Source organism: Ascaphus truei, chromosome 4 (genome assembly GCF_040206685.1).
Source record: "Ascaphus truei isolate aAscTru1 chromosome 4, aAscTru1.hap1, whole genome shotgun sequence".
Taxonomy (NCBI): Eukaryota; Metazoa; Chordata; class Amphibia; order Anura; family Ascaphidae; genus Ascaphus; species Ascaphus truei.
This window is the reverse complement of record NC_134486.1, coordinates 1,232,736-1,260,471: the sequence shown is the minus strand read 5'-3', so window position 1 is coordinate 1,260,471 and position 27,736 is coordinate 1,232,736. Positions and strand designations below refer to the sequence as shown.

Sequence of the window (27,736 nt, the reverse complement as noted above, 5' to 3'; positions counted from 1 at the left end):
GCGGGGGGTTACAGAGCTGCGGCAGTGCGGGGGTTACAGAGAGCTGCGGCAGTGCGGGGGTTACAGAGAGCTGCGGCAGTGCGGGGGTTACAGAGCTGCGGCAGTGCGGGGGTTACAGAGCTGCGGCAGTGCGGGGGTTACAGGGAGCTGCGGCAGTGCGGGGGTTACAGAGAGCTGCGGCAGTGCGGGGGTTACAGAGAGCTGCGGCAGTGCGGGGGTTACAGAGCTGCGGCAGTGCGGGGGTTACAGAGAGCTGCGGCAGTGCGGGGGTTACAGAGAGCTGCGGCAGTGCGGGGGTTACAGAGCTGCGGCAGTGCGGGGGTTACAGAGCTGCGGCAGTGCGGGGGTTACAGGGAGCTGCGGCAGTGCGGGGGTTACAGGGAGCTGCGGCAGTGCGGGGGTTACAGAGCTGCGGCAGTGCGGGGGTTACAGGGAGCTGCGGCAGTGCGGGGGTTACAGGGAGCTGCGGCAGTGCGGGGGTTACAGAGCTGCGGCAGTGCGGGGGTTACAGAGCTGCGGCAGTGCGGGGGTTACAGAGCTGCGGCAGTGCGGGGGTTACAGGGAGCTGCGGCAGTGTGGGGGTTACAGGGAGCTGCGGCAGTGCGGGGGTTACAGAGCTGCGGCAGTGCGGGGGTTACAGAGCTGCGGCAGTGCGGGGGTTACAGGGAGCTGCGGCAGTGCGGGGGTTACAGGGAGCTGCGGCAGTGCGGGGGTTACAGGGAGCTGCGGCAGTGCGGGGGTTACAGGGAGCTGCGGCAGTGCGGGGGTTACAGGGAGCTGCGGGCGTAGCCGGCACTGCAGAGAGGAGGTGACTGCAGCATTACACCGTGTCACACCGCACACACCGGGTGACGGCACAGCACTGGGTGACAGTGAGAGCACCGGGTGACAGTGAGAGCACCGGGTGACAGTGAGAGCACACGCAGGTGAGTGCCACGAATACAGGCCGGAGGGGAGGGAAACGGCTATAAATAGGACACATGTTCCAGATGTGCACAGCTGTGTGTATGTGTATGTGTGTGTGCAAGTCAGTGTGTGTATACAGCTCTGTGGGTAGCTGTGACAGTGTGTGTGTGTGTGTGTGTGTGTGCCTGTGCAGCAGTGTCAGTGTGTGTATACAGCTGTGTGTGTGTGTGTGTGTGTGTGTGTGTGTGTGTGTGTGTGTGTGTGTGTATGTGTGTGTGCAAGTCAGTGTGTGTATACAGCTCTGTGGGTAGCTGTGACAGTGTGTGTGTGTGTGTGTGTGTGTGCCTGTGCAGCAGTGTCAGTGTGTGTATACAGCTGTGTGTGTGTGTGTGTGTGTGTGTGTGTGTGTGTGTGTGTGTGTGTGTGTGTGTGTGTGTGTGTGTCAGTGTGTGTGTATACAGCTCTGTGTGCATATCAGTGTGTGTATACAGCTCTGTGTGTGTGTAGCTGTGTCTGTGTGTGTGTCTGTGCAGCGATGTGTGTGTGTGTGTGTGTGTGTGTGTGTGTGTGTGTGTGTGTGTGTGTGCCTGTGTAGGAGTGTCAGTGTGTGTATACAGCTGTGTGTGTGTGTGTGTGTGTGTGTCAGTGTGTGTGTATACAGCTCTGTGTGCATATCAGTGAGCGTATACAGCTCTGTGTGTGTGTAGCTGTGTCTGTGTGTGTGTCTGTGCAGCGATGTCAGTGTGTGTGTGTGTGTGTGTGTATAAAAGGTGTGTGTGTGTATAAAAGGTGTGTGTGTATAAAAGGTGTGTGTATGTGTGTACATAAAGGTGTGTGTGTAACAGGTTTTCCCACACCCTCTGTGAGAACACTCTATTCCACGGTGTGTTGTGCTGGTTACCTTCTGGCTCACAGAAGCGCTGAGTCTCCGCTGGTGTTAATGGGGAAGACAGGACAGGCTTTTGGGGTGATGGTTCTTTCTCACTGGTGCTGCGCCTCCATCGCTTGCAGGCTCCAGGAGTGCTGGAGGCAATCCCTGCAGGAGAACTCTCTTCTGCTACCCCCCTGATAAACTGCACTCTCAGGCAGGGTATATAAAATAACTGGAACGCTTTATTCTTCAGAGCAATGAATACAGCATGTAACTGGTTCAATTCTCTTCCCTCCTCTGGATAAAACCCAGGAGGCTTGAGGCCCCAAGGGTCTATCCCTTGCTCTTCCCTCACCACCTGGTGGGATGAGGGGAAGCTGTCCCACTCCCCTGAGGGAGGGGATGGAAGGTGGTCAGAGCCCTGACTCCACACTCTCTGGAACTCTTTCTCAGGGGAGAGAAGTCCTCCTGGAGAGAACTCTGAGAGAATTTTGGCTGTACAGCCCCTTATGTACCATGGGGGAGGGTCCCAGGTCTGAGCCCCTGATTGGGCAGAACACAGCCACTGAGCCCACCTCTCCCCTGTCACTTAAGGGAGCTGCTTACTGCTGGGAAAAACCTGGATTAATTCTAACACTGGTACCAGGGCTTGTGTGTTAGGCAGGGCAATTAGTAGCCAAGAAGGATACCTGGCTACACACGCCCCCTGGTGGAATCTCACGGACCCCGCTGAGAACCAATTTATGTACCATCCTTCTGTTGGAACAACCTGGAACAATGCATAACAATTATACCATAACAATGTATAGTATACAGTTGACAGAATACTCTTAATAACAGTGAGGCATTACAGATCCCTCCCCTAGCGTGGAGAATCTTTACCCTCTAATAGTAATGTTTAGGGTCAGGCTTTTTAACTAACCTGCCCTCACGGTCAGGGGCTGTAACTGAGTACACCCTCTTGGGTCCCCGCTCACGTATTGTTACGCCGGTGCTGCCCGCAGACCAGACCCGTCCCCTGAGCTGAAGGGGGAAGTGGTAATACACTCACCCGCAGCAAAGGGAGCGTGTCCGGAGTGTGGTATGAAGCGTTGCCAGGCCAGGTGTAGTAAGGTAGACAATACTTGCCGGTACCGGTTGTAGAGATAGAGTGATGAATGCCTTGCCGAGGTCAGGGAGTGGAGAGTGGAGATAGGTCGTAGTCCAAGCCGTGTTCAAGGGGTTACCAGAGTGAGCGTTGTCCAAGGGGTGCCGAGATCGAGAGCCAGAGGGGGTAGTCGTACAAGCCGCGTCAGAACCTGTGAAAACACTGAGAGAATCCAGAAGTACTTCCATACAGAGACTATGTCGAGCGACGAGTGATGGGAAGCACAGGCATAATAAAGCTGGGCAGGCCAATGGGAAAAGGGGGCAGGCCTGGAGGACTGCAAGGAGTCCTACCTGATAGGAGTGAGGTGTTACAGCCCAGCTGAGTGTAATCCTTGATTTGCATGGGACTGTGTGATGCTTGGGGGCGACGCCTCACTGCTGGAGCAGGGGTTAAAAGTGCTCTGTTAGGCGTGTGCTCTGTAAGCTGGGAATGCATTCACATAACGTCTGGGGCTGGCGTGCGTGTAGGTGTGTGTGCAGGAAGGCGTGGGCGCGCCCGGCGCTGAGCAGAGGAATCGCCGAGGGGAGTGATCCCGCGACGGCGGCAGGGGCGAGGAGCCGTGGAGGCCGGTAAGGCAGGATTGTTTAGTGGGTCCAGGGGCTCCCTGCGGAGAGGGAGTGCTTTGTGTGGGAAGCGAGGAGAACGCCGATTCCTGACAGTACCCCCCTCTTCAGGAACGGCCTCAGGACGGTCCAAGAACGGTTTCTCTGGAAACTTTTTCCTGAAGGACTTAAGAAGGGCCGGGGCATGAATGTCCTTTGAAGGTACCCAGGATCTCTCTTCAGGGCCAAAGCCCTTCCACTGCACCAAGAACTGGAGCTGACCCCTGGATAGGCGAGAATCCAAAAGAGAGTGAACTTCGTATTCCTCGTTATTTTGTACAGTAATGGGATCCGGTTTACAAGTCTGATCCGGAAAGAAGTGACTGGAGATTAATGGTTTTAAGAGGGACACATGGAAGACATTGGGAATCTTCATACTGGGTGGTAGTTGGAGCCGGAATGCCACAGGATTGATTTGTTCACAAATAGGGAAGGGACCCAGGAACTTAGATGCCAGTTTAGGAGATGGTACCTTGATGTGGATATTCTTAGAGGAGAGCCATACCAAATCCCCTGGTTTGTAACTGGGCGCCGAACGACGACGACGATCGACCTGTAGTTTCGATCTGCGGGAGGAGTTGAGAAGGGTAGACTGAATCCTGGACCATGCGGTTTGGAGGGAAGAAATGCGTTCATCTACGGCTGGTACTCCAGAAGGAATGTTGGGGATGGGAAGACAGGGAGGGTGGAACCCATAATTTATAAAGAAGGGTGACTCCCGGGTGGACTCGTTTTTTGCAGAATTGACGGCATACTCTGCCCAAGAGAGGAGTTGAGCCCAATCATCCTGGAAATCGGATATAAAACATCTCAGGTACTTCTCCAGGGATTGATTGATTCTCTCCGTTTGTCCATTGGACTGAGGATGATAGGCGGAAGAGAAGGAAGAAGAGATGCCCAATCTCTTCGTGAAAGCTCTCCAAAATTTGGATACGAACTGAGAACCTCTGTCAGAAACAATGGACGAAGGGATCCCATGAATCCGGAAAATCTGCTCCGTAAAGATATCAGCAAGGGCGGGGGAGGTGGGTAATCCTTTAAGTGGAATGAAATGGGACATCTTCGAGAACCTGTCCACGACCACCAAGATAGTGTTCATTCCTCTGGACTTGGGCAACTCCACGATGAAGTCCATAGAAATGTGGGACCAGGGGCGGTCGGGAACTGGAATGGGTTACAGAAAAGTCCAGCAAATAGAAGAGAATGCAGCGCACCACGATCCAAAAAGAAGAACAGGTCTGGCCAAAAAAGCAATCTTTATTGAAGAGTCATAAAAGCAAGGGATGCAGCCCTTCCTTCTACGCGTTTCGTGTCTAGCACTTTATCAAGAAGTACTTTGACACTTCTTGATAAAGTGCTAGACACGAAACGCGTAGAAGGGCTGCATCCCTTGCTTTTATGACTCTTCAATAAAGATTGCTTTTTTGGCCAGACCTGTTCTTCTTTTTGGATCGTGGTGCGCTGCATTCTCTTCTATTTGCTGGACTTCATCTCTCTTCAGCAGCACGCGGTGGAGGGGAGACTCTGGCTGCTGAGTGAATACTGAGTGAATACTGTGAGTACTCAGGGCCAACCCAATGAGGTAGGGGAGGCTGTCTCTGGACAACCTACCCCAGCCTTCAGGGTATCTAGTGCCCCATTGCTTTATGCCCAGTATATACACTTATCAATGCATTAATATCCAGAGTGTGTCCCCCTCCTTCCTACATATAGTACACTTTGAGCACCTTACTTCACCAAACCTGGGTTACAGAAAACCCTGAGGCTTTTGACGGAGAGTCTTGCTTTGAGCGCACGTGGGGCATGCGCGGGTAAACTCCAGAATATCTTGAGACATCCTTGGCCACCAGAAATTCCGACGAATCAGATCAGTGGTCTTCTTAAAACCTGGATGACCTGCAGATTTAGAGGAGTGACCCCAAGACAGGACCTCTGGAACAAATTTGGATGGTACAAAGAGTTTGTTGTCGGGAACGACCAAGTCCTTGGGAATGCGTCTCTGGGAGTGCAAAATCTTGTCAAGATTCTTGAACGTAGACGTGGCGAGAATCCTCTCATGTGGAAGGATAGTCTCCAAAAACTCCTCTGGCCTCTCTTCAGAAGAATGTATTCGGGAGAGTGCGTCTGCCTTTACATTATTGGTCCCGGGGATATAGGACAGGTGAAAATCGAAGCGAGAAAAAAAACAGAGCACAACGAGCCTGTCGTGGACCAAGGCGTCGAGCGTTCTCTATGTAAAGAAGGTTCTTGTGGTCCGTGAGAATAGTAAACGGCTCTTTTGACGCCTCCAGCAGGTGTCTCCACTCTTGAAGAGCCATCTTCACGGCCAGAAGTTCCCTGTTACCCACATCATAATTCCTCTCGGCAGACAAGAATTTTTTGGAAAAATATGCACAGGGATGTAACTTATCTTGGGGCGTGGGTCTCTGGGAAAGAACGGCACCAGCGCCGCAATCAGAAGCGTCGACCTCCAGGACGAAGGGAAGTTCGATGTTGGGATGACGGAGAATAGGTGCGGATATAAAGGCTTCCTTGAGTGTCTCGAAGGCGGAGATGGCCTCGGATGACCAAGCAGAAGGATCAGCTCCTTTTTTGGTGAGCGCAGTGAGGGGTGTCACAATGGTGGAAAAACTCCGTATAAACTTATGATAGTAATTAGCGAACCCTAAAAAACGTTGTATGGCCTTGAGAGAATTGGGTCTTGGCCATTCAGTAACTGCTTGAAGTTTACCGGAGTCCATCATAAACCCCTCATCGGAAATGATATACCCCAGGAACAGAGTAGAGGTCGTATGAAAGGTGCACTTCTCCAGTTTGGCGTACAAATGATGTTCACGGAGACGGGAAAGGACGTAGGAGGTGTGGCGTATATGGTCCTGGAGATCTTTGGAAAAAATCAGGATATCATCCAAGTATACAATAACAAAAATATTGAGTACCTTATGAAAGACGTCGTTGATGAAATCCTGGAAGACAGCGGGAGCATTACATAAGCCGAAAGGCATTACTAGATATTCGTAGTGTCCACTACGCGTGTTGAAGGCCGTCTTCCATTCATCCCCCTTCCTGATGTGCACCAGGTTATAGGCACCACGCAGATCCAACTTGGAAAAAATCTTGGCCCCCTGTAATTTATCGAACAGTTCGGTAATAAAGGGAAGGGGGTAACGATTTTTAATAGTTATCTGGTTTAAACCCCTGTAGTCGATGCAAGGCCTCAACGACCCGTCCTTTTTCTTGACGAAGAAAAACCCAGCCCCTGCTGGGGAATTGGATTGACGAATAAAGCCTTTCTTGAGATTCTCCTGGATATATTCATCCATAGCGTGAGATTCTGGTAACGACAAGGGGTAGGTCTTGGACTTGGGTAGGGAGTAACCAGGAACTAGATCGATTGGACAATCATAAGTCCTGTGTGGAAGCAAGAGGTCTGACTTTACCTTATTGAAAACTTCCCGGAATTGATGGTAAACGGAAGGTAGAATCACTTCGGGAACAGAGGTATTGGCCAGCAGTTGATGAGTCTCGCCTGACCTCGACCTCCAGGAAATGGGAGCGGAGGCAGTCCCGTCAATGAGAGGATTGTTAAGCTGTAGCCAAGGAAGACCAAGGGTGATGGGTATCCCAGGAGCGTGAATGGCATAGAGAACTAAGGTCTCCTTGTGCAGATGTGAAGACAGAAGCAAGGGAGCCGTCTCTAAGGAGATGTGGGCCGGGGTATGAGGACGTCCATCGATACCGACGAGTGCGATGGGAACCTTCTTTCTCACGAGTGGTATGCAGTTTAACCTGGCGAATTCAAGATCCACGAAGTTTCCTCCAGCTCCTGAGTCAATGAAAGCGGCGGTAGAAGTCTTGAACTTATCGCCTGAAAGGGAGACTGGAAATGTAAGTTTCTTAGGGAGTTCATTTTTTTGAAGGGGACGTGGAGACATTACACCCAGAGAGAGCCCAACTGTACTCACTGGGTGTTCCCGTTTCCCGTTTCCCGGACACAGTGGACACTCCCGAACCAGATGTTCCATGGATCCGCAGTAGAAACACAATCCCCCGGCGTGGCGGAACTGCCGTATCGGTGTGCGGATGCGTTGTACCCCCAATTGCATTGGCTCTGGCAACTCCAATGCAGGACGAAGAGGTGTGGTAGTACTTGGGGGAGCAGGAGTGCTGCTAAGAGTACTGGGGAACGGAACTTGAAAGTTATGGAAGCGAGTGCGCTGACGCTCTGAGCGGCGTACCTGGATGCGTTGATCCACTCGGACGGCCAAATCAATCAGGACCTCCAGTTGATCCGGCCTGGATTGGCGAAAGAGTTCGTCCTTGATGGGATCTGCCAGGCCTTGCCAGAATACGGAGACGAGAGCCTCTTGTCCCCAGTTAGTCTCGGCTGCTAGAGTCCGGAATTCCACAGCATACTGTGTCACCATCCGCCGTCCCTGAGTGATCTGGAGGAGAGAAACAGATGCCATCTCCCGACGAGCGGGGGAATCGAATACCCGTTGAAACTCGGCTTTAAATGCCGGGTAATCTTGGGTAAGGTCAGAACGTCGCTCCCAAACCAGGGAAGCCCAAGCCAGGGCGCTGCCAGTGAGGAGGTTATAAATGTAGGCTACCTTCTTGCCATCAGTATTGTAGAGATGGGGGGCCATTTCAAACTGCACCTCACACTGGTTTAGGAAACCCCTACAATCTTGCGGTTCACCTGCATAAGGCTTGGGGGGAGGAATCCTTACATCTGAGCTGCTAACTGCGCTTGCGGAGTGGGGGCTTACATCTGGCGAGGTCGCGGTCGGTACCCTGTCTGAGAGTACTGTGACCTGGCGTGTAAGTGCCACAATTTGATCCGCCATGGCCTGGTTTTGCTGAAGCAGATTAGAGAGAAACTGTTGAAGTTCGGTCTGGTCTTTGTCTTGTGGACTCGACATAATGTTACGCCGGTGCTGCCCGCAGACCAGACCCGTCCCCTGAGCTGAATGGGGAAGTGGTAATACACGCACCCGCAGCAAAGGGAGCGTGTCCGGAGTGTGGTATGAAGCGTTGCCAGGCCAGGTGTAGTAAGGTAGACAATACTTGCCGGTACCGGTTGTAGAGATAGAGTGATGAATGCCTTGCCGAGGTCAGGGAGTGGAGAGTGGAGATAGGTCGTAGTCCAAGCCATGTTCAAGGGGTTACCAGAGTGAGCGTTGTCCAAGGGGTGCCGAGATCGAGAGCCAGAGGGGGTAGTCGTACAAGCTGCGTCAGAACCTGTGAAAACACTGAGAGAATCCAGAAGTACTTCCATACAGAGACTATGTCGAGCGACGAGTGATGGGAAGCACAGGCATAATACAGCTGGGCAGGCCAATGGGAAAAGGAGGCAGGCCTGGAGGACTGCAAGGAGTCCTCCCTGATAGGAGGGAGGTGTTACAGCCCAGCTGAGTGTAATCCTTGATTTGCATGGAACTGTGTGATGCTTGGGGGCGACTCCTTACTGCAGGAGCAGTTAGGCGTGTGATCTGTAAGCTGGGAATGCATGCACATAACGTCTGAGGCTGGCGTGCGTGTAGGTGTGCGTGCAGGAGGGCGTGGGCGCGCCCGGCGCTGAGCAGAGGAATCGCCGAAGGGAGTGATCCCGCGACGGCGGCAGGGGCGAGGAGCCGTGGAGGCCGGTAAGGCAGGATTGTTTAGTGTGTCCAGGGGCTCCCTGCGGAGAGGGAGTGCTCCATGTGGGAAGCGAGGAGAACGCCGATTCCTGACACGTATATACTCTACCCGCTCTAGGTGTATGCTTCTCCCTACCCTCCAAACGCTCATGAGGTAACAGATTCGATCTTCTTTGAAATACCTGTAGTTGCTACACTTATAGGCTAGGTGCTCTGGAACAGTATCCCTTAACCATTCGTCTCAGTGGGCCTCTATCTCCCTCATGATGGGCTCAGGGACATAGGGGTAGTCGAACCCATGGGACTGCCAAAATATTTGTATAATAAGCCTGTCAGCCCTGCTGAGCTTGGTTAGCTTACGGCCACAGGCCTGGCCCAGTAGTACCCAAATTAATGGCTCATGGGAGGGTGGTTCATAGTAATTTAGGGCTAAGCCTGTGGATTGTATTACCCCTAGCTTGATCTCCTTCTCTCGTCTCCTGAGGACCTCTGCTGCCTCCTCTGCAGAGAACTCCCCTACCAGTGATCTGCAATGTCCCCACTGATTCGTGGGAACCGGGTCTGGTTCATGTAGGGGACATATCCTTGGAACATGGGATCCCACAACTGCAAACCCTTCCCTACTCTTGTAGCACTGGTTGTGGATACCGCAGACTCAGAGCCGCCCCAGGGGATACTCCCGATGTCTCTGATTGTACTGACCTGTCTGACCCTTCATGAAGCAGATTACCTGGGCGCTACCTTCTTAGGGGTTCGTGGAATACCCCTAAAACCGGAGTCTCGTCCTGAGGTTCAACCCCACCAGGATCTATACAGGATCCTCAGTACATGCCAACAAAAACAAAAAGTAGGGGAGCAGAGGATGAGCAATAGAATACCTGGTTCCCTGTTGGGAAATCTACATACAGTATAATGAATAACACAGTGGGAATTTACCCAGAGTACTGGCAGCACCAAGCTCAGGGCTGAAGGGGTAAAATGCCCCAGTCACAGCACTAATGCTGGTGGTTGAAACCGGACAACAATCTATAGATATAGATGGGAATTGTATTTATTTATATATATATATATAGACATATAGACTTACCGCACTGGGCTGGGTACCTACGGGCTGATAATAATGAGTATGACCCCATTAGTCTTCCTTAGTAGGGGATTCTGTGGCTTGAGTTTGCATGGAGCTGCTGTGCTGATGAATCTCTATATATTGATACCGTTCTTTGCTTGGTTTGGGGGTGTTGCTGCTGTGCTGATGGATCTCTATATATTGATACCGTTCTTTGCTTGGTTTGGGGGTGTTGCTGCTGTGCTGATGGATCTCTATATATTGATACCGTTCTTTGCTTGGTTTGGGGGTGTCGCTGCTGTGCTGATGGATCTCTATATATTGATACCGTTCTTTGCTTGGTTTGGGGGTGTCGCTGCTGTGCTGATGGATCTCAATATATTGATACCGTTCTTTGCTTGGTTTGGGGGTGTTGCTGCTGTGCTGATGGATCTCTATATATTGATACCGTTCTTTGCTTGGTTTGGGGGTGTCGCTGCTGTGCTGATGGATCTCTATATATTGATACAGTTCTTTGCTTGGTTTGGGGGTGTCACTGCTGTGTACGCTCTGAGCACATATTGCATATGTTAAACGGAGTTTTAATTATGTTCTCGGGAGTATTTATTTATGTGATTATGATTTGGATGGTGTGCCCGCATTTATGTACCATATATACCATATATACCGTATATGTACCATATATACCATATATATGCCCTTTTCACTAATAAAAATTGCATAACACACGACATATCACTCTCTTAAATCAGATTGTACATTTCGCTAAACATCACAATTACTGATTGCACGCGGCTGCGGGCCCACTGCTGAGCCTCATAGTGGGGTGCCCCAAACTGATCGTAGGCCATCCTCATGGGAGGTTGCCCGTTCCTTTGGCTTCGCCTTAATGATTGTTCGGTCACTCCCTTGGGGAAGTGACTATTTTGGTCTTGAATCTCGAGTTCTTCCCATGAGGGGGTTACAGTCTCTAAATTATCCCGACTTGGTGCAAAACACGGGCTTAGTGGGTCCAGTGATGAATTTTCCGGAGCCACCCCCTGGGGTGAATGCTCCCCGCGCCCTTTACCCGTAGCTCCGTCGGGAGGTACGCTCTGTTGAGGGCCCCTTTGAGAGGTTCCCTCTTGTGGATCTTCCAGAACGGTTCAGTTCCCTGGCATGTCGTCTTCCAATGTCCCCTCCCCATCCAACGAGGATGCAGACCACTCCAAATCCCCCTCTTCCACTCGGGGAATAGGGAGCAAATGATTCCGGTGCCATGTCTTCACCCGACCCTCCGAATCCTTGATGCAGTAGACCGGAAGGCCAGGCATTTGTGAGACTACCTCGTACACTCCCTCCCTCCATCGGTCAGCCAATTTATGTTTTCCCGGCACTCCCAGGTTACGGAGGAGTACGGCATCACCGGGTTTAATGTCTCTGTGTTTAATTTTGTGATCGTACCGCCGTTTATTCCCGGCGTTCAGTTTTTCAGTAGATTTCTCAGCTTGTACGTAGGCCCGCTGCAGATTCTCTTGCAATCGCTGTAGATATCGGAAATGAGTAGTGTTCTGTACCCCATCGGTGGAGACTCTCAATCGTATCTCCACCGGCAGTCGTGCTTCTCATCCAAACATGAGGAAGTACGGAGAGAATCCCGTGGAGTCATGTCGCGTGCAATCGTAGGCATGCACTAGCATTTCCACGTGTCGACTCCATTCAGTCTTTTCCACCCCCGTTAAGGTGCCTAGCATGTCCAGTAACGTGCGGTTGAACCGTTCCGGCAATGCATCCCCTTCGGGGTGGTAGGGGGTAGTTCGAGACTTAGCGATGTGCAAGATTTTCAGCAGTTCTTTTATTAAGTTGCTTTCAAAGTCTCTTCCCTGATCGGAATGAAGTCGCTGAGGGAGCCCGTAATGCATAAAGTACTTTTCCCAGAGCACCTTGGCCACCGTGATGGCTTTCTGATCTTTGGTCCGGAAGGCCTGGGCGTAGCGAGTATAATGATCCGTGATGACCAGCACATTGCCTATGCCACGGCTGTCAGGTTCAATGCATAGGAAGTCCATACACAAAAGCACAGGAAGTCCATAGGCCCTGTGCTTTTTAAGTGGCCCATTGGGGCGACCCTGGTGGGCAATGTCTTTCGCTGAATACACCGCACACACCGTCGACAGTGATGCTCTACTGCTTCTCTCATTTTGGGCCAGAAAAATTGATCTCTCACTAGACTGAAAGTCTTGTCAACTCCCAAATGACCATGTTCATCGTGTAGAGCCCTCAGCACCAAGTATTGTAGTCTTTTGGGCAGTACTAGTTGTCTCCTATTTGGGTGGTTATGATACCCTACCATCCTGTACAGCAGATTGTCTCTTAGTTCGAACTTGTCGGCTTCCCGCATTAGTATACCTCCTACATCCCCCGGAGGAGGGCCGGGCGATTTTGCCGAATAGCATAGCGAATGGCCCCTGCGACCGGGTCTTGCTCTTGGTAGCGTACCATATCTTTCCAGGCTATGATCTTGTCGGGAGTAACGTGCATGCCACTGGGATCCCGATAAGCCTCCGGTATAGCGTTGGATGTGCACCCTAGAGAGTCGGCCACCCTTAATTCTGAGAATGCCACTTGATCATTGACTATGGCAGCGGTACCACATAGCGCTCTTAGTCCGGGTCCCGGGATTTCTTCCCATTGGTCTTCATCGGGGGTAGTGGCCAGCCCTGGTCGTCTAGACAGGGTGTCAGCTCCAATGTTTAAGGGCCCGGGCTTATATTTCAGGGTGAAATTGTAATTGAACAGGGCAGCCAACCAACGATGGCCGGCCGCGTCGAGATTGGCTGAGGTCATAATATAGGTAAGGGGATTGTTGTCGGTCCGCACCTCGAACGACACACCATACAAATAATCACAAAGCTTGTCGACAATGGCCCACTTGAGGGCCAAGAATTCCAGTTTGTGCACGGGGTAATTCTGTTCACTGACAGTAAGGCTGAGGCTGATATAAGCTACTGGTCGTAGTCCCTCTGGATATTTTTGATGTAACACCGCCCCTAGCCCATGCAGACTAGCATCCACGTGTAAGATATATGGTTGTTCGGGATTTGCATAGGCCAGCACGGGAGCCGCGGTTAAACTCTGTTTTAGGTCCTGGAAGGCTTGTTCGCACTCTGTCGTCCATTTGTCCCCGAAGGGTTGTCGGGCAGGCGTAGCCTTCCGCCCGGTGTCTTCCGGATATATCTTGAGGAGGCCGTTGAGGGCTTTGGCCCGTCGGGAGTACCCCTCCACAAACCTGCAATAATATCCGCAGAACCCCAGGAGCGATCGTAACTCCCCTACATTGTCAGGTCGGGGCCAGTTGACGACGGCTTCAATTTTGGCTGGATCCGTAGCGATTCCCTCAGCGGACACTATGTGTCCCACGTAAGTCACCGATGTTCGGCAGAAACGGCATTTATCTAAAGAGAGCTTAAGTCCTTCTTGCGCTAATCGGTCAAGTACCTTCAGGAGTCGAGCCTCATGTTCCTCCAAGGTCTTCCCGAAGACTATGATGTCATCCAAGTACACGAGACATTCTCGGGGGTTCAGATCCCCTAAAGTCTTCTCCATTAGCTGCTGGAAGGTGGCGGGGGCACCACATATGCCTTGGGGCATACGGGTGAATTGGTACAACCCCAAGGGGCAAATGAACGCCGTTTTCTCTTGGTCCTCATGACTCATAGGCACCTGATAGTACCCGGACCGTAGGTCCAACACACTGAACCATTTGCTTCCATGTAGAGCGTCCAAGATTTCTTCTATGCGGGGAAGATTGTACTGGTCCGGTACGGTTCAATTGTTGAGGGTCCGGTAGTCTACACATAACCTCACCGTCCCATTCTTCTTTCGCACTACCACGATGGGCGAGGCGTAAGGGCTTCGTGACTCTGTAACGATTCCGGCTTCTTCCATCTAATGGAGGGCCGCGCGTACATCTTCCACATCCTATGTTGGTGAGCCGGCGGGAACGTTCCCTGAAGGGCTTGGTATCAGTCATCCGAATAGTGTGTTGGGCGTGTCGGCTACACCCCACATCCATCTCTCCGGTAGAGAATACTGGTCGTCTCTCCTCCAGCTGTACTCGCAGCCGCTCCTTCCAGATATCCGACAGTCCGGATGAGCCGAAGTCGAAGTCTAGCGGCGCTCCGTGATCTTCCACTCGGGCGGCTTTTACTTGTACGGCCTCATTCACCGAGCTGACGGGGTAAATCCTCCATATCCATTGTCCCGCGTCGATGGCCATGGGGAAGGGCGAAAGATTTTGGACCATCACATAAATTCGACGGGGAATGGCGGCTGGCCAATCCCGAAATTCCGGTATTAGCCGATATCCTCGGCGGACATCTTCTTCGGGCGTGCTTTCGAGAGAAAAGAGCTGCTCCTCGCCTACTCGTTCCGCATATGCACACCAGGCGGGTACCCTCTGAGTTTCTCCCGGTAAGAGCCGGGTCAGCCCTGCCCGGCCTCAAAACAGCAGTCCGTGGTCCTCCGCGGGGGCCGGAGGGGAATTCGGGTCCACCTGGACCAGTTGTAGCTGTAGGCTGGACATGGGCAGTTCATTAGTTTCGTGTAGATAGGCCCGGATGACGGCTTGTACAATGTCAGCATTCGTACCCAGGATGATTGGATACTTAGGTGTCTCTTTGGGTTCCGGACACACCAAGTTGTCCACCTTCATGGGATGCGACTTCCCAGTGTTGAGCTGTTGTATCTCCAAGTCCACGGTCACTATGCCATCAATAGGGTAGTCGTCATTGCTCAGCCCTCTTACTTTCAAACTCAATCATCATACGAGCTGTCAGATCGGGGTACTGCTCTCGGTGGATACTGATCAAAGTGGACGCCAGGGGTCTCAAGCACTCCATGAGCCGCTGGCCTTTCACGACATCGGTACAAGACCATTCTTACCATTGAAATCAACGGGCTCCGCCGCCATAGGCATTCAATGGAGCAACTCTGCCGTTGTAGTCAATGGGTTCTGCCGCCACGGGCTTTCAATGGGGAAACTCCGCCATTGTAGTCTATGGGAAAAACCACCAATCTTTACAGTTGCCCACACTCCGTCTGGTTGGTCGGAGAGGGTTGGAAGTGGCCATGCATTCATGCCGGAACCGTGGCTACATGCGACCCAAATCCCAGCCCTCTGGTCCTTCCAGAACCGGAGATATGGACTTACCCTTTTTAGAGTTTCGGACTTAGCCGTTTTAACGCCACGCGGCTTTTCCCCATTGGAATCAATGGCCGGCGCCGCCATAGGCAATGCATGGGCGCGTGCCGCCATTGGAGTCAATGGGACCTCCGCTCCGTCATTAAAGTCAATGGCGCGACCCGCTTCATGATTGTGACCCTTCACGGGGGTCCCTCATTCCCGGACTCGAGGGGGTCGTGTGTGGGGGCTCCTAGGGGCTAGGGGAAAAAATAATTTTATTTCTGGGTGCCCTAGAACCTAAGATTCCCACGCCACTTGACGTTGAACTTGAACTAACAGTGATCAAAGCTCTCTTTTAGAAAATGTTGCCTCTCTGGCGGTCTGCGGTTTGGATGGCTGCCAACCTGTTCCTGGAGGTCGGTGTCGAGGATTCCCCATTTAAGTCAATGGCCCCATTGTCTTACAATGGGAAACCGCCGCTCCTCCTCTCGGATGCCACCTGCTGGTCTTCGCTGGAAACAGGCCCAAAACCGCCAGATCTGCCATTGGAATGAATGGGGCTGCAATGGCGACCTATGGAAGGATGCAAACTGGAGCCTGAAAAGGCGGGAAAATGGGACAAAGGGCTATAAACACTAAGTTAACCTTAACCCTTTCCCTCCCGCATCAATCCTAGTGTATGTGTTGGTGCAAACACTGGAACAGAAACAATACATTTTTTACAGGGGATTATACATTTGGATTCTGAAGCAGGGTAAAAACACATTACTGGACCTCAGTCCAGTTAACCCTTTGCTTCCCAAGTGAGAGCAGGGGGTGGCCAAATGGGGTGTAACCACTTTAATACGGGCCAAACCCCCTCTCCCATGACACCCCCCCGCAACCTCACTTAGGGACCAGTGCTGGGGAGATAGGCGTATTACCAGGTGTGTGTGGTGCTATACCTGTAGGCTGCAGGAGTACTGAGTGGTCTGCTAGTTGGTAATGAGACAGGAACAGGACAGGCTCGGACAGATCTCTGGGTTCTTCTTCTAAGTTGGTATCGGCGCAACCAGCTGTGATTTATTTATATTTATTTATAAAATATTTTACCAGGAAGTAATACATTGAGAGTTGCCTCTCGTTTTCAAGTATGTCCTGGGCACAGAGTAAGACAAATAATACATGTTTACAAATACAATTACATAAATGAGCAGGGTATACATTATATACACGACATTGCGTGCACAGTTAAAGATAATATATATTATGAGCGTATGTAACAGTTACAGACCAGGTTAAAATGTGAGACAGCCTTAGATTTGAAAGAACTTAAACTAGTGGATGTGAGAGTCTCCGGTAGGTTGTTCCAGTTTTGGGGTGCACGGTAAGAGGAGGAGCAGCTGGATACTTTGTTGAGCCTTGGGACCATGATGGAACCCATGGGGTGTAGGTGTCAGCTCCCATAACTGCACTCTCATACCCCTCCTGCCCAGGAACTGACACCAGAGTCAGAGGTATCTTCAATGGGTTTTATTATAGTACTTGCTGCAGCAGCTCTTCATTGCAGCATATCATATTCTCCACTATCCCCAGGATAGTGCATGCTCCCATGGAGGGTGAATGCCCGTCAGTAGGGCTCTGATCTGGGTGGTCTCTAGGCCAGCCGGCCTAGAGTGAACATGCTTTCCCCCGCAATGGGGAAGACTGACAGCTCCATCCTCTCCATCCTCACTCCCTGAGGAGCTGAAGGACAAGACCACTAACTTTTAGCTACTCCCCTAGAAACTCTGGAAGAGGCGGGCTCATGGACTGTACCTACAAGGGGCTGTACATAGGCCATGAGTCACCACCTACCTTCCTTCACTTTCAAGGGAAGCAGAAGGGGGGTCACTGGCCCATAGATGAACCTGCTAATGCCTTGAACTTAACAGGACTTACATAGCAGATACACTATGTGAGGAAAAACAGGTACTATGGAACATACCATGTTATTAACAAATCTACGTAAGTACCAGCACTCACTGTCTAATAGCTAAATGATGAAAACAGTTGTAATGTAGAATAAACATTTAATAACAAAACGAACCAGAAATAAATCAAATGTGTTTGCAGAAACCAGTATCACAAATGGGCATGACACAAAGTGAGGGGGGGGGGTAAAAGGAAAAGGGGAAAAAACATGAAACACAAGGAATATACACAAAAAACCGGAGAACGGCAAGTATGCTAGGTGGGCGACGTTTCGAGGGACTACCTCTTCATCTGGTCCATTCTCCCTGGTCCAAAAGGTCCCAGAGGTACTTTCCTAAGCCTCCCTTCCCCTATAACTGGTCAAATCAGACACCCCTGAAAATAGATAGCAAACATACAGTGTTCAGCACTCCACACGAGCACAAGGAGCAGAGCCAGAGGGTTTGATTACTGTCTTCATTTGCTATTCCCATTAACCTTTCATTGACTGTTGTGGACTCCTGGTGCTTCTTTGCAAGCTGCTTTCTTGCAAGCTGTGTTCAGCCTTTACTGTACCATTGCCCACAGTTTCTTGTGGTACTTGAACTACTGGTATTGACTTGAGTGGATTCTTGCTGCCCTGCTATTAGCTGTTTAGCTGTATTTAGCCTACACTGTATATTTGCTATCTATTTTCAGTTATAGGGGAAGGGAGGCTTAGGGAAGTACCTCTGGGACCTTTTGGACCAGGGGGAATGGGCAAGATGAAGAGGTAGTCCCTCGAAACGTCGCCCCCCTAGCATACTTGCTGTTCTCCGTTTTTTGTGTATATTCCTTGTGTTTCATGTTTTTTCCCCTTTTCCTTCCCCCCCCCCACCCCTCACTTTGTGACATGCCCATTTGTGATACTGGTTTCTGCAAACACATTTGATTTATTTCTGGTTCGTTTTATTATTAAATGTTTATTCTGCATTACAACTGTTTTCATCATTTAGCTATTAGACAGTGAGTGCTGGTACTTACGTAGATTTGTTAGTACTATACAGGGGAATAAGGGTCCCCTTTTGTTCCGTGCACCCTGCAATTGCATAAATTTAACACTATCAGAGTGCTGTCTATCGTCCCCTTTTACCCTTATACCATGTTATATTCTCCCCTGGGTGAAAATCTCAACGACCTCGCTTGGGTCCGAATTTACTGCACCGTCTGTCATCCTGGAACCTGCAGAATGACAAGAATCACATACATAATTAATACATACCCTCCACTGATATCAGTGATGTTTTAGCCATTTAACAATACTACCAGATAACTCTCTAGTTGTAATACCGAGGGTCCGGCTTTTTAACAGGCCGCCAGCATAATCTTCTACCCAAACGGAGTAGATCTTGGGTACACCAGCTTCCTGGCGTACCTCCACCCTGTCCAAAAAAATACAAGTACCTATCATTCACTCTCCCATAGTAGAACATATTAGGGCCTCGGTGATGAACTCTTTATGGTAAGGATTCCGCTCCTGGTTTGGCTGGAACTCCTGTAAATCCTTACAAAGCTATTCAGTTTCCAGTCAAGCCCTCCCTGTCACGATGGACGGAACTTTTACCAGCACATTTATATTTTGGGTTTAGATTGAGCATACAAGTTGAGCAAAATAAATTGTCATGTATTTCCTTACTAGACAGACGACAGACACACGACAACCTTAGAATACACTTAATAAAAACACTTACTGAGGGAGAGAACGGGATAGAATGTCCAGAAATAAAACAAAGCCCCGGAATATTGTCTCTTTAACATGCAGTCCTGTTGCGAGGGGCGCACGCTGTAAATTCAATATCTCCGTGAAAATGGCAAAGCTCGTTCTGGTCCGTTGGGGTTCGTTAGATAACCACCAGCACCTGTGCGACAATGCCACCTTGGCTACTTAGCATAGGGGCCTTCCCCTCTTTACCTGGCATCTTCCAGGCTAGGGTTTGTGCCCCAAGGTGTTAACTAGCCCTGGATCTCTCATTGAGCCATCCTGGCTATTTCACACGTGGCGGCTCTGGGGTCTTTCAACTGCAAATCTTCCCTAGACCCAGAGGCGTCGCCTCAATGGGGGGTCTGTGAAGCTTGAGTAGGAAGTGGCCCCCAGCTCATGTATATGTAACGGGTTTCCCCCCCCCCCCAATCGCAGATTTATACTGTGTGGGTGCAGGAACATATATTGTTACTCCATGTGGTGCATAACCTGTTGGCTCACAGGAGGGCTGAGCTTCCGCCACGGGGAACCTGGGGCAATTATACTATGGACAACTTACTTATAACGATGCAGCGCCTCCACCTGCGATGGCTCCCACCAGAGGGGGAGTGGTTCCTCGCAGGACAATCAATGATCACATAGACAATGACTATATTAACGAATACCTTTACTTAACATGAATAGACATCAGCACTTCAATAATAACCTGTGTCCCTCTACTGAGGAGACACCTACTGCGTCGCGCAGGACGCTTAACCAACACCAAGTGAACCCACCCAGTGTCCAAAGAAACCGCACCCAATGTCCCGCACTCTTGCAGAGAGTCAATGGGTGACTGCGCAGTCACAGTTAAGCTAAGGGCCCGGTGGTGCACTTATGTATCAGATACCTGCCGAGCACTCCGGTACTCGGATCAGCAACTGGCTTCGCAAAGGGTCAGACGTGTGATGAATCCGTCTGATCCTCCAACCGAACTCCTGGCACGCGTGGACCGTCAGGGCGGTCCCACTCCGGAATAGTCTCTGCGGACCCCAACGTGGGTCCAACCGCTCCAACAGGAACAGCAGCAGCCGCTGTGTCCCTAACTATCTAAGGGGCACGTGCTACACTATAAGCCGTCCCTATAGTACAGCAACCTGTAGTGGCTTGGGGAACTCCTATGGGCCTACAGGGGTTAAGGACCTGTCCCACTCCCCTAACTACCCACGTCCCTACAGCCTCACTAATGCTGACAGCCAACGTGCTGCGCAACAAGGTGCCTGCCTGCCAGACCTCACAGCACTGACCGCTGTGACTCTGACAAGGCAGCACTCTAATACTAAGGGCAGCGTCCCTATCTGGGGCCTCCCTCAGAAATTACCCATTACCCTAGTGGGGGGTTGGGGCCTAACTGGGGTGCGGGTACCTATAGGGCCGCAGGAGCTGTACTCGCTCCCCGCGCCCTGCCTTCCCTCACAGCTCCCCTGCTCCAACGGATTAACTTGAGTGACAGGATCCCTCTCACTAGAGCAGTCCCTGGCAACACTCTCTCTCTCAGAGTACTTAGCTACCTCAGACCCAGGGGGTGCTGGCTTAGTACAGCGAATCCTGGACTCCTGTACCCTACCTCCTTCCTTGGGCTGCTCCGGTCTCTGACTGCTGGCTAACGTGCTGTAAGCCCGCCAAATGTATCTCCTCTGCTCAGGCTTCCTAAGCCCTATTGGCTCCCTGGTGTCACGTGGGGCGCGCAAAGGCTCTTGGGATATGTAGTCCCAGCTCAGAGCCTTCCCTGAATGGCTATAGGTTTGCGGGCTTTTCCCTACCTCTCCTGCGCCTGCGCGAGCTGTCCTGGGCTGCCTCAACCTTCCCTGGTCTAGCCCTGCTCCCGCGGGAGCTATCTGGGGGCCTTTCGCGCTATCGCATCCCTGCGCATGCGCAACCCGCAGCGCATTGGCGGCGCCCTGCTTCACCGGCCGCTGGGACCTCAGAGACGTGATCGCGGCCTTAGCAACGGCCCGATCGCGTCCCCGGCAACCGGCCGCAGGCAGGGGAAGCCGCGCTGCTCCCTGCTCCAGCCCCCACCCTTGGAAACAGCCGTCGGGTCTTTCGGCACCCGCGATCGCGCTGTAACAAGGGAGGGGGGTCTCCAGGAGCCACGGGAGCTCCAGGCTACATATATAAAAACATTTGGTAACTAGTTGAATATCAAAGACAGATAGAAAAAAGGCAGCCTGCCTGTCCTTATAAATCTGCCACAAAAATCCACTTTATTAAAAATATGTGTTCCCCTTATCCCACAGGTATAATTTGTGTGTGTGTGCTTGGGGTGTTACTCTGGGACTGCACACCAAATGTCAGGTTTTTAACCCTTTCCGTTCCCGAGTTATAGCTTCTCCTGGAACTGGCAATGCTGCTCTATGGGTTTCTCCCGTCAATTGACTTGCGGTTACGGAGTTCTCACGTCCATTGATCTAGTTCCCACGCCAATTGAGCAGCCGCCATTCAAGTTACTCTTTCTAACCTGGGACGGAGATACATTGTATCCGCGCACCACTTGAGACGGGAAACCGCAAGCCTTTGATTCAATTGACTCTGCGGTTACGGCTTCCAGTCTCAGTAATAGATACCTATACTTGGCAATGGAACAAAGAGACCGCGTCACGCGTATCCACTTAACTTGCGGTTTAGTGTTCGCAGCGACATCTTGTGACCAAAACCAGTAATGTCAGTTTACCATTGTATACACCACTGCAAGCACATGTAATCCTGCAAAACGGGGACAACAAGGGACAGAGGGAAAAATAATACATGTACAGTGCATGAAATATTAACCCCTTCATTCCCCATACGAAATAGGGGTAACTAGCCGAGCACACTGCCTTTATTAATGCGCTGTTTACCCACAATTTCGTTACACTCCCTAAACCTGCAATCAGGTATCACCTGCCTCCTGCTGCCTCCTGTGCAGCTCTGGCCTGATTGGCTTCCTGTGCTATTTAGCTGCTGCCTTTCCTCCAGGAAGTTGCTGAACATAAACCAAGTTCTCCTTGGATGTAACTGTGTTTGCCACAAACACCTCTGTCTTAGACTTTCCTGTTTCCCGTGCTGAAGCGCTTAAGTCCCCAGCACTAAGTTTCGCTGTTCCTGTTGCCTGTCTGCATATTCTCCTTGCAGAGGCTGCATCGTTGTTCCTGAGGCCTGTCTGCATATTCTCCTTGCAGAGGCTGCATCGCTGTTCCTGAGGCCTGTCTGCATATTCTCCTTGCAGAGGCCTGCATCGTTGTTCCTGAGGCCTGTCTGCATATTCTCCTTGCAGAGGCCTGCATCACTGTTCCTGTTGCCTGTCTGCATATTCTCCTTGCAGAGGCCTGCATCGTTGTTCCTGAGGCCTGTCTGCATATTCTCCTTGCAGAGGCCTGCATCGTTGTTCCTGTTGCCTGTCTGCATATTCTCCTTGCAGAGGCCTGCATCGCTGTTCCTGAGGCCTGTCTGCATATTCTCCTTGCAGAGGCCTGCATCGCTGTTCCTGAGGCCTGTCTGCATATTCTCCTTGCAGAGGCTGCATCGCTGTTCCTGAGGCCTGTCTGCATATTCTCCTTGCAGAGGCTGCATCGCTGTTCCTGAGGCCTGTCTGCATATTCTCCTTGCAGAGGCTGCATCGCTGTTCCTGAGGCCTGTCTGCATATTCTCCTTGCAGAGGCTGCATCGCTGTTCCTGTTGCCTGTCTGCATATTCTCCGTGCAGAGGCTGCATCGCTGTTCCTGTTGCCTGTCTGCATATTCTCCGTGCAGAGGCCTGCATCGCTGTTCCTGAGGCCTGTCTGCATATTCTCCTTGCAGAGGCCTGCATCGCTGTTCCTGTTGCCTGTCTGCATATTCTCCTTGCAGAGGCCTGCATCGCTGTTCCTGAGGCCTGTCTGCATATTCTCCTTGCAGAGGCTGCATCGCTGTTCCTGTTGCCTGTCTGCATATTCTCCGTGCAGAGGCCTGCATCGCTGTTCCTGAGGCCTGTCTGCATATTCTCCTTGCAGAGGCCTGCATCGCTGTTCCTGTTGCCTGTCTGCATATTCTCCGTGCAGAGGCCTGCATCGCTGTTCCTGTTGCCTGTCTGCATATTCTCCTTGCAGAGGCTGCATCGCTGTACCTGAGGCCTGTCTGCATATTCTCCTTGCAGAGGCTGCATCGCTGTTCCTGAGGCCTGTCTGCATATTCTCCTTGCAGAGGCTGCATCGCTGTTCCTGTTGCCTGTCTGCATATTCTCCGTGCAGAGGCCTGCATCGCTGTTCCTGAGGCCTGTCTGCATATTCTCCTTGCAGAGGCCTGTATCGCTGTTCCTGAGGCCTGTCTGCATATTCTCCTTGCAGAGGCCTGTATCGCTGTTCCTGTTGCCTGTCTGCATATTCTCCTTGCAGAGGCTGCATCGTTGTTCCTGTTGCCTGTCTGCATATTCTCCTTGCAGAGGCCTGCATCACTGTTCCTGAGGCCTGTCTGCATATTCTCCATGCAGAGGCTGCATCGCTGTTCCTGAGGCCTGTCTGCATATTCTCCTTGCAGAGCCTGCATCGCTGTTCCTGTTGCCTGTCTGCATATTCTCCTTGCAGAGGCTGCATCGCTGTTCCTGTTGCCTGTCTGCATATTCTCCTTGCAGAGGCTGCATCGCTGTTCCTGAGGCCTGTCTGCATATTCTCCTTGCAGAGGCTGCATCGCTGTTCCTGAGGCCTGTCTGCATATTCTCCTTGCAGAGGCTGCATCGCTGTTCCTGTTGCCTGTCTGCATATTCTCCTTGCAGAGGCCTGCATCGTTGTTCCTGTTGCCTGTCTGCATATTCTCCTTGCAGAGGCTGCATCGCTGTTCCTGAGGCCTGTCTGCATATTCTCCGTGCAGAGGCCTGCATCGTTGTTCCTGAGGCCTGTCTGCATATTCTCCTTGCAGAGGCCTGCATCGCTGTTCCTGTTGCCTGTCTGCATATTCTCCTTGCAGAGGCTGCATCGCTGTTCCTGAGGCCTGTCTGCATATTCTCCTTGCAGAGGCTGCATCGCTGTTCCTGAGGCCTGTCTGCATATTCTCCTTGCAGAGGCTGCATCGCTGTTCCTGTTGCCTGTCTGCATATTCTCCGTGCAGAGGCCTGCATCACTTTTCCTGAGGCCTGTCTGCATATTCTCCTTGCAGAGCCTGCATCGTTGTTCCTGAGGCCTGTCTGCATATTCTCCGTGCAGAGGCTGCATCGCTGTTCCTGTTGCCTGTCTGCATATTCTCCTTGCAGAGGCTGCATCGCTGTTCCTGAGGCCTGTCTGCATATTCTCCTTGCAGAGGCTGCATCGCTGTTCCTGTTGCCTGTCTGCATATTCTCCTTGCAGAGGCTGCATCGCTGTTCCTGAGGCCTGTCTGCATATTCTCCTTGCAGAGGCTGCATCGCTGTTCCTGAGGCCTGTCTGCATATTCTCCTTGCAGAGGCTGCATCGCTGTTCCTGTTGCCTGTCTGCATATTCTCCTTGCAGAGGCCTGCATCGTTGTTCCTGAGGCCTGTCTGCATATTCTCCTTGCAGAGGCTGCATCGCTGTTCCTGAGGCCTGTCTGCATATTCTCCGTGCAGAGGCCTGCATCGTTGTTCCTGAGGCCTGTCTGCATATTCTCCTTGCAGAGGCCTGCATCGCTGTTCCTGAGGCCTGTCTGCATATTCTCCTTGCAGAGGCTGCATCGCTGTTCCTGTTGCCTGTCTGCATATTCTCCGTGCAGAGGCCTGCATCGCTGTTCCTGAGGCCTGTCTGCATATTCTCCTTGCAGAGGCCTGTATCGCTGTTCCTGAGGCCTGTCTGCATATTCTCCTTGCAGAGGCCTGTATCGCTGTTCCTGTTGCCTGTCTGCATATTCTCCTTGCAGAGGCTGCATCGTTGTTCCTGTTGCCTGTCTGCATATTCTCCTTGCAGAGGCCTGCATCACTGTTCCTGAGGCCTGTCTGCATATTCTCCTTGCAGAGCCTGCATCGCTGTTCCTGTTGCCTGTCTGCATATTCTCCTTGCAGAGGCTGCATCGCTGTTCCTGTTGCCTGTCTGCATATTCTCCTTGCAGAGGCTGCATCGCTGTTCCTGAGGCCTGTCTGCATATTCTCCTTGCAGAGGCTGCATCGCTGTTCCTGAGGCCTGTCTGCATATTCTCCTTGCAGAGGCTGCATCGCTGTTCCTGTTGCCTGTCTGCATATTCTCCTTGCAGAGGCCTGCATCGTTGTTCCTGTTGCCTGTCTGCATATTCTCCTTGCAGAGGCTGCATCGCTGTTCCTGAGGCCTGTCTGCATATTCTCCGTGCAGAGGCCTGCATCGTTGTTCCTGAGGCCTGTCTGCATATTCTCCTTGCAGAGGCCTGCATCGCTGTTCCTGTTGCCTGTCTGCATATTCTCCTTGCAGAGGCTGCATCGCTGTTCCTGAGGCCTGTCTGCATATTCTCCTTGCAGAGGCTGCATCGCTGTTCCTGAGGCCTGTCTGCATATTCTCCTTGCAGAGGCTGCATCGCTGTTCCTGTTGCCTGTCTGCATATTCTCCGTGCAGAGGCCTGCATCACTGTTCCTGAGGCCTGTCTGCATATTCTCCTTGCAGAGCCTGCATCGTTGTTCCTGAGGCCTGTCTGCATATTCTCCGTGCAGAGGCTGCATCGCTGTTCCTGTTGCCTGTCTGCATATTCTCCTTGCAGAGGCTGCATCGCTGTTCCTGAGGCCTGTCTGCATATTCTCCTTGCAGAGGCTGCATCGCTGTTCCTGTTGCCTGTCTGCATATTCTCCTTGCAGAGGCTGCATCGCTGTTCCTGAGGCCTGTCTGCATATTCTCCTTGCAGAGGCTGCATCGCTGTTCCTGAGGCCTGTCTGCATATTCTCCTTGCAGAGGCTGCATCGCTGTTCCTGTTGCCTGTCTGCATATTCTCCTTGCAGAGGCCTGCATCGTTGTTCCTGAGGCCTGTCTGCATATTCTCCTTGCAGAGGCTGCATCGCTGTTCCTGAGGCCTGTCTGCATATTCTCCGTGCAGAGGCCTGCATCGTTGTTCCTGAGGCCTGTCTGCATATTCTCCTTGCAGAGGCCTGCATCGCTGTTCCTGAGGCCTGTCTGCATATTCTCCTTGCAGAGGCTGCATCGCTGTTCCTGTTGCCTGTCTGCATATTCTCCTTGCAGAGGCCTGCATCGTTGTTCCTGAGGCCTGTCTGCATATTCTCCTTGCAGAGGCTGCATCGCTGTTCCTGAGGCCTGTCTGCATATTCTCCTTGCAGAGGCTGCATCGCTGTTCCTGTTGCCTGTCTGCATATTCTCCTTGCAGAGGCCTGCATCGTTGTTCCTGTTGCCTGTCTGCATATTCTCCTTGCAGAGGCTGCATCGCTGTTCCTGTTGCCTGTCTGCATATTCTCCTTGCAGAGGCCTGCATCGTTGTTCCTGAGGCCTGTCTGCATATTCTCCTTGCAGAGGCCTGCATCGCTGTTCCTGAGGCCTGTCTGCATATTCTCCTTGCAGAGGCCTGCATCGCTGTTCCTGAGGCCTGTCTGCATATTCTCCTTGCAGAGGCTGCATCGCTGTTCCTGAGGCCTGTCTGCATATTCTCCTTGCAGAGGCCTGCATCACTGTTCCTGAGGCCTGTCTGCATATTCTCCTTGCAGAGGCCTGCATCGTTGTTCCTGTTGCCTGTCTGCATATTCTCCGTGCAGAGGCCTGCATCGCTGTTCCTGAGGCCTGTCTGCATATTCTCCTTGCAGAGGCCTGCATCGTTGTTCCTGTTGCCTGTCTGCATATTCTCCTTGCAGAGGCCTGCATCGCTGTTCCTGAGGCCTGTCTGCATATTCTCCTTGCAGAGGCTGCATCGCTGTTCCTGTTGCCTGTCTGCATATTCTCCTTGCAGAGGCCTGCATCGTTGTTCCTGAGGCCTGTCTGCCTATTCTCCTTGCAGAGGCCTGCATCGTTGTTCCTGAGGCCTGTCTGCCTATTCTCCTTGCAGAGGCCTGCATCGTTGTTCCTGAGGCCTGTCTGCATATTCTCCTTGCAGAGGCTGCATCGTTGTTCCTGAGGCCTGTCTGCATATTCTCCTTGCAGAGGCTGCATCGCTGTTCCTGAGGCCTGTCTGCATATTCTCCTTGCAGAGACCTGCATCGCTGTTCCTGAGGCCTGTCTGCATATTCTCCTTGCAGAGGCTGCATCGCTGTTCCTGAGGCCTGTCTGCATATTCTCCTTGCAGAGGCCTGCATCGCTGTTCCTGAGGCCTGTCTGCATATTCTCCTTGCAGAGGCCTGCATCGTTGTTCCTGAGGCCTGTCTGCATATTCTCCTTGCAGAGGCCTGCATCGTTGTTCCTGTTGCCTGTCTGCATATTCTCCGTGCAGAGGCTGCATCGCTGTTCCTGAGGCCTGTCTGCATATTCTCCTTGCAGAGGCCTGCATCGTTGTTCCTGAGGCCTGTCTGCATATTCTCCTTGCAGAGGCCTGCATCGCTGTTCCTGAGGCCTGTCTGCATATTCTCCTTGCAGAGGCTGCATCGCTGTTCCTGTTGCCTGTCTGCATATTCTCCTTCTCCAGCCCTGACCCCGGCTTGTCTACAGATTACCCTGCCTTCTCCAGCCCTGACCCCGGCTTGTCTACGGATTACCCTGCCTTCTCCAGCCCTGACCCGGCTTGTCTACGGATTACCCTGCCTTCTACAGCCCTGACCCCGGCTTGTC

The 27,736-nt window shown here is 51.9% G+C and overlaps 1 protein-coding gene across 1 annotated transcript in view; it reads left to right on the top strand.

Moving 5' to 3' along the window:
* Nucleotides 1-785: 785 nt before the first annotated feature.
* The window catches only part of CGREF1 (cell growth regulator with EF-hand domain 1), a 114,820-nt gene continuing 87,869 nt past the window's right edge, over nucleotides 786-27,736 (top strand). The window contains exon 1 of the mRNA XM_075595150.1: nucleotides 786-926. The gene's annotated coding sequence lies outside the window, so the exon portion shown is untranslated. The remainder of the gene's footprint in view (nucleotides 927-27,736) is intronic.